This window comes from Schistocerca nitens, chromosome 2, assembly GCF_023898315.1.
Source record: "Schistocerca nitens isolate TAMUIC-IGC-003100 chromosome 2, iqSchNite1.1, whole genome shotgun sequence".
In the NCBI taxonomy this organism is placed as follows: Eukaryota; Metazoa; Arthropoda; class Insecta; order Orthoptera; family Acrididae; genus Schistocerca; species Schistocerca nitens.
Genome location: NC_064615.1, coordinates 223,125,626 through 223,138,960, shown reverse-complemented (window position 1 = coordinate 223,138,960; position 13,335 = coordinate 223,125,626). Strand labels below are relative to the sequence as shown.

At 46.2% G+C, this 13,335-nt stretch overlaps 1 protein-coding gene across 2 annotated transcripts in view; it reads right to left on the bottom strand.

The window, feature by feature from the left end:
• Positions 1-13,335, bottom strand: part of LOC126235944 (uncharacterized) — a 336,591-nt gene that overhangs the window by 186,218 nt on the left and 137,038 nt on the right. The window lies entirely within an intron of this gene.

Genomic DNA, 13,335 nt, shown 5'->3' with positions numbered 1-13,335 from the left:
TTTGATGGTACAGAAGAAGCCACTTATTATTTTCTCGTACATTTTGCAATCTCGGAAAAAGAATCATTAGGAGCTTTTCATAGCTAAAGAAATGTGTTGTTAATGACTCGTCAGACCGGTTGTGGTTGCTCACCATATGGAAATATGCCACCACGTTGAAGCAAACGTGTATTCAGCCAGAGATTGATAAGCAGAGGGCGCAAGTGGGCTGAATTATATTGTGGTAAGTTGCGGACTATGAAATCCTGTCCTTGCAGACTCATTGAGGGCACCGATTGTTGGGTTCACGGCTGGCAACCAAACCGAGTGATCGCTTAAGTTTTCAGAGGGCATGAGCTTTTACGAGCGCAATACTTCATTTAAGGAGGACGTTGCGAATGAAATTAATTAACTTCTCGTAGTTGGTGTCCACAGCCATGTCAATTTGTTTGAATGGTAGCGTGGTCGCCGTTGCCGGTAATAGGTATTTACTTGCACTATTGCAATTCCAGCCGTGTGGCCGTTATCAAATTGTGCTCTGCAAATACAGGGTGTTCAAAAAGTCTCTTCGCAATGGCGTGTGATTGTTCCGCGCGCGTGCCGTATGATTGTTGACCTGCCTGCGTTACTTCCCTTCAAGTAGACTCTCCCAACATTCCACTGTTTGGATTATCTCAGCCAGCGTCAGTAGTATCGTTGGTGTGTGTCGTTACGTGCTGACGTGAACGTTTTAGTTCCTTTGTTCGTTTGTTTCGTTTTTGTCACTGTTAAAATGCTAACCACTGAAGAACGCGTGTTTTTAGTCGAACAAGTGTTCAAAGCTGGGTGTAGATACACAGTTTCAGTTCGTCAAACATTTAATTCAGTTTTCCCGGAGACAACACTCCCACATCGCGATGCTGTGCGAGGTCTGATTAACAAATTTCCAAGTACGGGTTCAATGACAGATGCACCGAAAAGTGGTCGTCCTAGCGTTTTGTCTGAGGATAAACTACTCGATATTTCCGATAAAATGTCCTTGAGTCCGTCCAAGTCTGTAAGTCAGTAAGAAAACTCGCCCTGGAAATCGATGTTAGTGTCGGAACGGCCCACACAGCTATAAGGAAAAAATTGGAACTGTTCCCATACAAAGTGACAGTCGTGCAAGAACTGAAAAATACTGATCGTGGCAAAAGACTGCGTTATTGTCAATGGTGCAAAAATGTCGTTCAACAAAATGGAAGGGATATCCATCGATGAATTGAAAACTGCAATATCCACTTTCACTGCTTCTGTTTGAAATCTTACGGGACTTGACTGCTAAGGTCATCAGTCCCTAAGCTTACACACTACTTAACTTAAATTATCCTAAGGACAAACACACACACCCATTCCCAAGGGAGGACTCGAACCTCCGCCGGGACCAGCCGCACAGCCCATGACTGCAGCGCCTCAGACCGCTCGGTGATTCTGTTACTGAAGAAATGTTACAGCTTGTATTTGAAAACATGATTAGACGAATTGAATTGTATATTCAACAACAGGGGGGACACTTTCAACATTTAATGTGAAAATTTGTAAGTAAAAATGAATATTCAATAAATTAATAACTTGTATTTCACCGAGTTTCATTTCGGTATATTCACTGCGGCATACGGCACGCGCGGCTAACAATCATATGGTACTGCGGAGAAACTTTTTGAACATCCCGTATAAATCCCTGTAGTGTGCATATACATTGAAGTGCCAAAGAAACTGGTATAGACATGTGTATTCAAATACGGAGATGTGTAAACAGGCAGAATACGACACTGTGGTCGGCAGTCCTATGAAAGACAAGTGTCTGGCGCTGTTGTTACATCGGTTACTGTGCTAAAATGCTGGAAGTACCCTCATATGGCGAAAGGTGGGAACACGTAATGCACCCAGGATCATTGTCAAACATGGTCGTTTTGGTGCGCCGGGTGTTGTGGTGTGAGAAGGCGTAATGTTGTATGGGCGTTCTGTCATCCAAATTTTTGAACATGGTACACTCACCACTCAACGTTATTTTCGCACTGCATGTGCGTCTTTTTAGGGGTTCATCTGACGCTGACTTCATTTTGATGGATCATAATGCGTGATAGCAGAGAACTGTGTAGGTGGAGGAGCTTCTGGAACAAAACATGGTGCGAATGGACTCGTCTGCGCGTTCCCCCGACTTAAATCCCATCAAACACTCACTCGTGCGATGCATTGAGGAGACTCAATTGCAGCACGCTTACATGGACAAAAGACCATCCGCCAGTCGTCAGTCGTACTGGGGGAGGAATGGAATGCCGTACCTTAGGAAATGATTACCAACCTTGTCGCCAGCATGGCAGCGCGTTACAGAGCGTGCACTGGTAACCACGCACTCTGTTAAAGGGCTCCGGAACGCCCTATACTTGCAATGCTAAAATAACGCTTATAAATTACATCTTTCCTCACAAAGTATTTGAGGTAGGAAGTTGAACTTTTTACAGATTATTTATTGGAATATGGGCTACAACTTAACACAGGGATTTTACAAAATTTTAGTTCAGTTATTAAAGATGATTTTTTTCAATTGTAATGAAAATTCACAACATTTTTTTGCAATTTTTTATTTATATATTCAAAAATATACAGTTTTTTGGAAAAAGGCTGTGTTAAATTATGCAGAAGGTACTGTGTAACATATACTGAAAGTTTGAAACAAATATGTTTGGAAGATCCTTAGAAAACATGTAATTAGTATGAGAAAATAAAAGTTTTGGGAATCGAGCGACAAAGATTGAATTAACTTTTTAGTGCATTCCAGGTCCATAGGATGGATTATCTTCATCCTCTGCAAACTACTCCTCCAGCTTCCTCTTGTTCCTCCTCCTGTTTACTCTTGCTTGTATTTCTAGACTCTTTACAGCCCTGTCTGCAGCCCGAAGGCGTTCCTTGTCTAAAGCAAGCATCGCTCGTACCATGTTAGAACCTATCTTCATTCCCATATTTCTAAATACCTTGCACCTTACAATGTTGCCATCATTGAAAGTCGCAACAGCATCATACACACCAAAGTGAAGTGTTTCTATTCCAAGAAATACAGTCTTGGGAATTCTCGACCATATAACACTATTTACACTTTCATTGGGGTTTTGAGTTTTTCCGTGAATACACTTTTTCAACAGTTCAGGTGCTGCTAAGTCTATGAAAATAGGTTTTATCACCTCCATTATTGCATGAGGCAGACTATGCTTATGAGTGTACACTTCACCAGTTAGCAATCCTTTGTTATATTTACACCAACTGTCTTCTTCTTTGGGACACAAGCTGTGTTGGGGATTTTCATCGTCTTTATTGTTTACAGTAATAATACATACCTTTGGCTTTCCAACATTTCTCCTTTTCTTAAAAGCCTTCAGAGGATTTCTAATAACTTTACTTTTACTCATTATTATACTTCAACAAAAAAGAGACTCAAGAAACAGAATCAATTACGAATATTTTCGAGATAACGACAGAGTAAATAAACATGAAACAATCGACAATCACACCAGCGATATATATTGAACCATCACAGATTAGCCACAACACATACTTTATCTCACATCACTAAAATGTACCTGATGAACACGGACGTTAATAATAACACCATTTGACAGCAGTTTAACAGCGCCACAGTGGGTCACGCCCATGTAGAACACATTTCAAAAAAAAATTTAAAAATAGTTGTAGTCTTCGGAATTGAATAAATTATATATCTATTAAAAGGTAATAGTCTGCAGATTCAGAAAATGCAAAAAAGTAAACATTGAACTTTTCATGATTTTGAGCCTTTCCGGAGCCCCTTAAGAACCAAGTCTCGATTTTTACAATGTGGGAGGTAGCGTCATGAATAGCAGCGAGTTCGTCTGTTCTGTGTACCTATTGTCTGTTCGTCTCATTGTGCATTCTTTTCAGTTATCTGCTGTATTATACTCTGGCAATAATTCCTATGCGTGGTCTAAGCGTCATCGAGCTATGTTACTTCGCAGTGACACACCTTGCGGAAGTTACGTTCGCCCGTAAGTTTTGCACATCAGCGTATATACACTGAAGAGCCAAAGAAACTGGTACATCTGCCTAATATCGTGTAGGGTCCCCGCGAGCACGCGAGAAGTGTCGCAACACGACGTGGCATGGACTCGACTAATGTCTCAAGTAGTGCCGGAGGGAACTGACACTATGAATCGTGCAGGGCTGTCCATAAATCTGTACGATTACGTTGCAAAGCATCCCAGATACGCTTAATAATGTTCATGTCTGGGGAGTTTGGTGGCCAGCGGAAGTGTTTAAACTCAGAAGAGTGTTCCTGGAACCACTCTGTAGCTATTCTGTACGTGAGGGGTGTCGCACTGTCCTGCTGGCGTTGCCCAAGTCCGTCGGCATGCACAATGGACATGAATGGATACAAGTGATTAGACAGGATGCTTACTTACGTGTCACGTGTCAGAATCGTATCTAGACGTATCAGGAGTCCCGTATCACTCCAACTGCGCACGCCTCACACCATTGCAGAGCCTCCACCAGCTTGAAGAGTCCCCTGCTGACATGCAGAGTCGATGGATTCATGAGGTTGTCTCCATACCCGTGCGCCATGTCACGAACCGCGCGACCCCTCCCGCCGGAGGTTCGAGTCCTCCCTCGGGCATGGGTGTGTGTGTGTTGTCCTTATCGTTAAGTTACTTTAAGTAGTGTGTAAGTCTAGGGGCCGATGACCTCAGCAGTTTGGTCCATTAGGAATTCACACACATTATTTCTGCTTACCCGTACACGTCCATCCGCTCGATCCAATTTGAAACGACACTCGTCTGACTAGGCAACATGTTTCCAGTCATCAACAGACGAATGTCAGTGCTGACAGGCCCAGGCAGCCGTCAACCATGTTGGTGGAGGAATGCAATGTCCTACCAGTACCAGCCTTGTAGCCAGCATGGGGGCACATTGTAGAGCATGCTCTTTTGTTCATGGGGATCACGCCCACAGCAGTGTGTTAAGTCCAAATGACAATCACGAACCGCGGTGACTTCAGTGTAATTATTGCCTCTGAATAAAAGTGTCTTTTCTGTTCGTCTCACTCTTATTTTTTTGTTACCTTCTGTACTATACTACAGCGGTTTCCTATTTTAGCAGTAACATAACATGATAAAGTTAGTTTTGCACACTAAAGTAGAATGCCATTAACGTGGTACCATACAGACGGTAGTTATATTATGAAAAGATCCCGAAAATAACGCATTACCTAAACTGTGCTTTAGCACGTGTCAAAATCTAATAATCTTGTCATCGTCATATCCGTACGCTGGGTCTTTCAACTGTACGACGCAGTCTTCCCATGCGTTATCTTGACGTCCGGTCTCCCTTTCCGAACCAGACACGTTAACTCACACGTTCTCGACATCTTATTTCCTCCTCGTTCTCTTATTCAGTCTCCTCCCAGCACGCTGCAACCACCGAACCACCGTTTTACTGAGAGACCTTACCGGAAGAGATATTCAGTGTGTAGTACCTTTGCACATTCGATACCACGCAGATGACTGCCACCGTCGAAGACTGTGAAGTTGGCGGCACGATTGTAGCGGCCGTCCACCAGCGGTCGCTATTACAAAGGGCACCCTCAAAAACCGAACGGCACCAGCCAAACGCCCTAATGCGGCAGCGCCACCAGGGCCAGAGATTAGACCGTATAGAAGGTGCCGTCTGCAGCGGCAGCTCCTCAGTATGCTGATTTCCTTGCCCTCTAGCCCACCCTTCAGTGGTCCCAGCGCTCTCTCCAAACCCAGTTTATCGCTTGATGCAACCAGTGCCTCCTTCGAATCAATCCTTTCAAAACCCAGGCAATCAATAGGCGACATACCACCCCCTCCTTCTGGCTCCGTGATTTCTGCCTGACTATCTATGACTGCCCTATCTAAACTTACCTCCACCGTGAAATACCTTGGCCTCGCCCTTGACCGACACCTCACCTGGACTCCCCATCTCCTTACCATCCAACGCATCCTCCTGAAACTCCTGTCTGGCCAGACATGGGAACTGCACTCTTCTACCTTTGTTATGCCAGTGATGCCCCTCCTAAATTTTATAATGCCTTCAAATTCCTTGAACGCCATGTGCTCCGCCTCGCTTACCGTATCCGTTTCCTGTCCCCCATGAGGATCCTCTATGACCTCACCCCCTTCCCACATCTCATCCTTTTCCTTTAACACATCCGTATCCTCTAGACCAACAGCCACCTGGATCCCCCTCGTCCCCTGGTGTCTGCTTTCTGTTCCCCTCCTGCTGCCGCGCCTTTACCGATGGGCCCCACCCTCTCTTCATCTCCAGGCCCTCCGCCTCCTCTCCGTCCCAGACGATGTTCGTCGCCCCGACATTTATAATTTCTTCCAACCGTGACCCAGCTCTTCCCCTGCCCCCCTCCCTTGGTCACCTTCCCCTCCCCCTCCGCTGTTTCCTCCTTCCTCCCCCCCTGCCTTTCTCAGTTCTCCTTTCCCAGTTCTTCCCAAAAGAACAGACACCACACTTTCATATACGAGGGCAGTTCAATAAGTAATGCAACACATTTTTTTTCTCGGCCAATTTTGGTTGAAAAAACCGGAAATTTCTTGTGGAATATTTTCAAACATTCCCGCTTCGTCTCGTATAGTTTCATTGACTTCCGACAGGTGGCAGCGCTGTACGGAGCTGTTAAAATGGCGTCTGTAACGGATGTGCGTTGCAAACAACGGGCAGTGATCGAGTTTCTTTTGGCGGAAAACCAGGGCATCTCAGATATTCATAGGCGCTTGCAGAATGTCTACGGTGATCTGGCAGTGGACAAAAGCATGGTGAGTCGTTGGGCAAAGCGTGTGTCATCATCGCCGCAAGGTCAAGCAAGACTGTCTGATCTCCCACGTGCGGGCCGGCCGTGCACAGCTGTGACTTCTGCAATGGCGGAGCGTGCGAACACACTCGTTCGAGATGATCGACGGATCACCATCAAACAACTCAGTGCTCAACTTGACATCTCCGTTGGTAGTGCTGTCACAATTGTTCACCAGTTGGGATATTCAAAGGTTTGTTCCCGCTGGGTCCCTCGTTGTCTAACCGAACACCATAAAGAGCAAAGGAGAACCATCTGTGCGGAATTGGTTGCTCGTCATGTGGCTGAGGGTGACAATTTCTTGTCAAAGATTGTTACAGGCGATGAAACATGGGTTCATCACTTCGAACCTGAAACAAAACGGCAATCAATGGAGTGGCGCCACACCCACTCCCCTACCAAGAAAAAGTTTAAAGCCATACCCTCAGCCGGTAAAGTCATGGTTACAGTCTTCTGGGACGCTGAAGGGGCTATTCTGTTCGATGTCCTTCCCCATGGTCAAACGATCAACTCTGAAGTGTATTGTGCTACTCTTCAGAAATTGAAGAAACGACTTCAGCGTGTTCGTAGGCACAAAAATCAGAACGAACTTCTCCTTCTTCATGACAACGCAAGACCTCACACAAGTCTTCGCACCCGAGAGGAGCTCACAAAACTTCAGTGGACTGTTCTTCCTCATGCACCCTACAGCCCCTATCTCGCACCGTCGGATTTCCATATGTTTGGCCCAATGAAGGACGCAATCCGTGGGAGGCACTGCGCGGATGATAAAGAAGTTATTGATGCAGTACGACGTTGGCTCCGACATCGACCAATAGAATGGTACCGTGCAGGCATACAGGCCCTCATTTCAAGGTGGCGTAAGGCCGTAGCATTGAATGGAGATTACGTTGAAAAATAGTGTTGTGTAGTTAAAAGATTGGGGAATAACCTGGTGTATTTCAATGCTGAATAAAACAACCCCTGTTTCAGAAAAAAAATGTGTTGCATTACTTATTGAACTGCCCTCGTACAATGACATTTTTTTATTCATTCCAAGTATGATTTACGCTTCAGTTCCCGTGCACCTTCCGGAAGACAAGTGTATTTTGTACGCATGTCTGCTGCTCGGTAGCCATCCGGTGTGGCCGAGCGGTTCTAAGCGCTTCAGTCTGAAACCGCGCGACCGCTACGGTCGCAGGTTCGAATCCTGCCTCGGGCATGGATGTGTGTGATGTCCTTAGGTTAGTTAGGTTTAAGTAGTTCTAAGTTCTAGGGGACTGATGACCTCAGAAGTTAAGTCCCATAGTGCTCAGGGCCATTTGAACCATCTGCCGCTCGGACACATATCGTTTGGCGCCGACGCTAAGTGCCATGAAAATGTTATCTCTACAACACACTAGCAGCAATTAACATTGCAGAGCTCTAAATTTCAGTATAAAAATTTTGCAATCTTTTGTGATATATTTTACTTTTATTGGATTGGTTTAACGCTGACTTTTTTAAAATAAAATATAAATGTCAATGTAATTAAAAATAGAGGTAATACAGAGAATAAATGAAGAGCTTCTGGTCTTCAGGTTGAACACAGCCGGCGGTGATGTCATTTTGCGCAGGCTGACGGGCTCCTTGGCCTTCGTGCGCGCAGTTAGACACGGAGAGCAGTCTCGCAGTCTTCGGTCGTCCGCTTTAGCTTTCTGGGCGCTGGACGGCCGTCCGCGTTGCAGCGCCTTTGTCGAACGTAAAAGCTTATCTCGCCGGTTTACGCCGTCAGCCTTTGTGTGCGCCGTGCGAAGGTTGCAGCTGCCACGCAGCGCCCGGGTTTTAGTCTTTTGTCCGGAGGAACGACCCGACTTCGCCGCAGTAAACGACACATATTCGTCCCGACCGCCGATGCGCCATGCACTTTACGTCGTGGATCAGCTGCACAGCGAGACAGGCCAGCCCATCACCTGCCATTCTACAACATACAGCGACACACAGAACGAAGCTAAGAAACAAAGCCGAGAACATAATTTTTATTTTTGTGGCATCCACAACTGTTCTGCAACACGTTCGTAGTGAACAAACGAATTACAGTTGTAAAATTCTTTTATTGTCCGAAGTCTTATACGACAGAAGTCGGTATACACTACCACGGTTTTGGAGCCTTAGGCACATCATAAGGTGTATCTGAAATCTAGCAGAAGTAGGACGTCCTGACCATGCCTCTGTCTGCTATAACATGAACTGGTATGTTCATATTTGTTTACGCATGATTCACGATGGGAGTGGAGATTCCTAATTAAATGCTCTGAAGAATTCGTCATAAATGTGGGTGGACGCTTAGCTGTGAACTGCACTAACTATTGCAAAAATGGTTTTCGCATGTTTAGATTTCAGAGTGATCCCGAACGAAAACAAGTTGGACCATAAATTGCCTGAAAGACATCTGGAAACCGGGACCTGGTTCTCAATTGTATTTTGTAAAAATACGTTGCTAAAAGTAGCTATAAACATGAAATCAATTGTATACAATTGCGTTTCTTCCTCCAGTCGAAAACTATACTCAAGCACTTGGCCTAAAATTTTTCGATTCCTGAGATATTTTCGCAATTGGAAAAATGCAGTAATTGTAGGTCGTTATCATAAACATACATAAACAAACTGAATAATACAGAGCGCGGCACGTAAAGCCGATCCGTAAAGTCAACACATGAACACAGAATGAAAGCCTAATCTTCTCGCCTCATAATGTGTGTGACGGAAATGGCACACCAATCTTCTCGTCGTGCAAGGGTACCTGATGGATCGCCTGTGGATTTCCTGTTGACCAACACAGGTTGTTTTGGAAATTTACGTAACCAGACAGGTGGAATCACGCCTCGTCACCTATGATGACCCTTAGTGGGCCCAAAACACTACAGGCAACATTTCACAGCCGCGCGGGATTAGCCGAGCGGTCTCAGGCGCTGCAGTCATAGACTGTGCGGCTGGTCCCGGCGGAGGTTCGAGTCCTCCCTCGGGCATGGGTGTGTGTGTTTGTCCTTAGGATAATTTAGGGACTGATGACCCTAGCAGTTAAGTCCCATAAGATTGCACACACATTTGAATATTTTTTTGAACATTTCTTAACAGCCATGAACTGAAACGCAGTCTCTTCTGGAGGTCAAGCTCTTTCAGTTCTTGCACAACACTTATCCCCTATGATTTTAACTTCAGTCCCCCTAAAACAGGTCTGCAACTTCTCTCACTCGCATGAACCTGTTGATCAATCTCCTGGTTGACTTACGAGAAGTTCTTGTCATTATCTACTACGCCTGCCTCTTCAATTCAGGTGGTATGTTCCTGGGAACATTTTGAATCGATCCTGTACGCCGCCATTTTTCAACCACTTCCTTTATCGTGTTTTTGGTGGCACAGAACGTACTGGAAATTTCTCCTGAAACAAATTCTCTGTTTTCATAAAAGATCCAGTGCGATTGAATGCTTCAGCAATGGAAACACGCTCGGATAACGAATATGGCATTATCGCGCACTCACACTAATCTTGCTTCACACAACGAGGCCTTTTTCTCGACTGGTTTCGATAAGTTTCATTGGCCGCGGCTGCAGCTGCCTTACACAACTAAGTGGCGCGCAGTGTCGGTACATCCGAGCAAATGATTAGTTCGCGGGCTACTGTTTGGGCGCGTTTCTCGTTTTTCATTATTATTTACGCGTGCACACGGACTGGAAAATTATCGTTGCGTACGGCGGGCCGATTTTACGTGCCGCACTCTGTACTTAACCTCATTTCTTATGTGGGTACGGTAGGACGAGTGATAATAAAGATATTTTTATGGCAGATTGGTCATTGTGAGGGAAGCTGTACAAGTAACATAACCGTCAAAGAATGCAGTTCTTACGACAACTCAACAATCAACAAACCTATCGTGAAGTAACAAAATGAATAATGGTTAAAGGGTAGATGAACCTATTAATAAAAATTCGTTTCACTGTAACATGAAACTATACTCCCTCCCGCCCCCCCCCCCTCCCCCTGTACAATAAACACGCCGTATTTCGTAAAGTGCCTACTTATGATTAAAAAAAAAAAAAGCACCACGTTTACAAGTGCCTATATATAGGCAAAAAGTAATACGTAGGCATAGGCTGTTTCAGCGTAACACCCATATTTGAAGATACTGGTACCGAGTTCTTAACTGATATCATTTAATATTTACAAACTACCACGTAAATTCCGTCCCTGCATTTCTAGAGCCGTGTAATATTACATTTCAATTTTTCTGTTTTATGAAAAGAGCATTCTAAATATCTCGGTGCACAGTAAATACTGATCGGTACACTTCATCAATGCAACTTCAAATTTTTTATAAGAAATACTGCAAAAAGTTGCGTGAATCACTTAACCAATCTCAAAGTAAACATTGCGGAATCCTCAGAGTTGGGGGAAACATGGCGGAAGATTCAGCCTATTACAATGGAGCTCTATCAATGTCCAAACAACTACTGGGCAAACATTTACCATACTGGACCGTCAAACAACATCCCAATTGCCACATTTTGGGATGTTACTTGCCGGCCCACCTTCGCACATTGTTGCAGGCGACGAAAACTGGTGCACCACTGGGAACCGAAGCGGAAAGCATCGACGATGCAACACTGTCATTCATCCCCTCCTCTGAAGGAGTCAGAACCACAGCCATCTGCTGGAAAGGTGATGCTCACCCTGTTCTTTGATTACTGCGGCCCATTGCCTGTTGAATGTTCAAATGTGTGTGAAACCTTATGGGACTTAACTGCTAAGGTCATAAGTCCCTAAGCTTACACACTACTTAACTTAAATAATCCTAAGGAGAAACACACACACCCATGCCCGAGGGAGCACTCGAACCTCCGCCGGGACCAGCCGCACAGTCCATGACTGCAGCACCCTCGACCGCTCGGCTAATCCCGCGCGGCTTGCTTGTTGATTTCAAGGAACAAAAAAAATGGTTCAAATGGCTCTGAGCACTATGGGACTCAACTGCTGAGGTCATTAGTCCCCTAGAACTTAGAACTAGTTAAACCTAACTAACCTAAGGACATCACAAACATCCATGCCCGAGGCAGGATTCGAACCTGCGACCGTAGCGGTCTTGCGGTTCCAGACTGCAGCGCCTTTAACCGCACGGCCACTTCGGCCGGCTTCAAGGAACATGTTGTCGCCATCACAGGGGAACGGTATTACGCAACGCCGGCCTTGTGACGCAGAAATTACGCCAACTCAAGTGGCAGACACTCCAGCTTCCACCTTGTAGTGGTGGTCTCTTCCCATGCGATTATCACTCCTTCGGTCCCTTAAAAAAGGCCTTGAAGAGTCGCCAATTCCTGTAGGACGGGGATGTACAGTAGGCAGTTATGGGCTTCTTCACGCAGTAGAAGTCACGACACAATGTTTTTCCAAATGGGTATCTTCAACCGTGGTGCCCCGGTGGAATGATTGCCTCAACGTTCACTGCGATTTTGCATGACCGGCATGCAGATTATGGACTGTACAGCCTTCGAACGGAAACTTTGTTAATCGCAGTTTATATAATTACACTCCTGGAAATGGAAAAAAGAACACATTGACACCGGTGTGTCAGACCCACCATACTTGCTCCGGACACTGCGAGAGGGCTGTACAAGCAATGATCACACACACGGCACAGCGGAGACACCAGGAACCGCGGTGTTGGCCGTCGAATAGCGCTAGCTGCGCAGCATTTGTGCACCGCCGCCGTCAGTGTCAGCCAGTTTACCGTGGCATACGGAGCTCCATCGCAGTCTTTAACACTGGTAGCATGCCGCGACAGCGTGGACGTGAACCGTATGTGCAGTTGACGGACTTTGAGCGAGGGCGTATAGTGGGCATGTGGGAGGCCGGGTGGACGTACCGCCGAATTGCTCAACACGTGGGGCGTGAGGTCTCCACAGTACATCGATGTTGTCGCCAGTGGTCGGCGGAAGGTGCACGTGCCCGTCGACCTGGGACCGGACCGCAGCGACGCACGGATGCACGCCAAGACCGTAGGATCCTACGCAGTGCCGTAGGGGACCGCACCGCCACTTCCCAGCAAATTAGGGACACTGTTGCTCCTGGGGTATCGGCGAGGACCATTCGCAACCGTCTCCATGAAGCTGGGCTACGGTCCCGCACACCGTTAGGCCGTCTTCCGCTCACGCCCCAACATCGTGCAGCCCGCCTCCAGTGGTGTCGCACAGGCGTGAATGGAGGGACGAATGGAGACGTGTCGTCTTCAGCGATGAGAGTCGCTTCTGCCTTGGTGCCAATGATGGTCGTATGCGTGTTTGGCGCCGTGCAGGTGAGCGCCACAATCAGGACTGCATACGACCGAGGCACACAGGGCCAACACCCGGCATCATGGTGTGGGGAGCGATCTCCTACACTGGCCGTACACCACTGGTGATCGTCGAGGGGACACTGAATAGTGCACGGTACATCCAAACCGTCATCGAACCCATCGTTCTACCATTCCTAG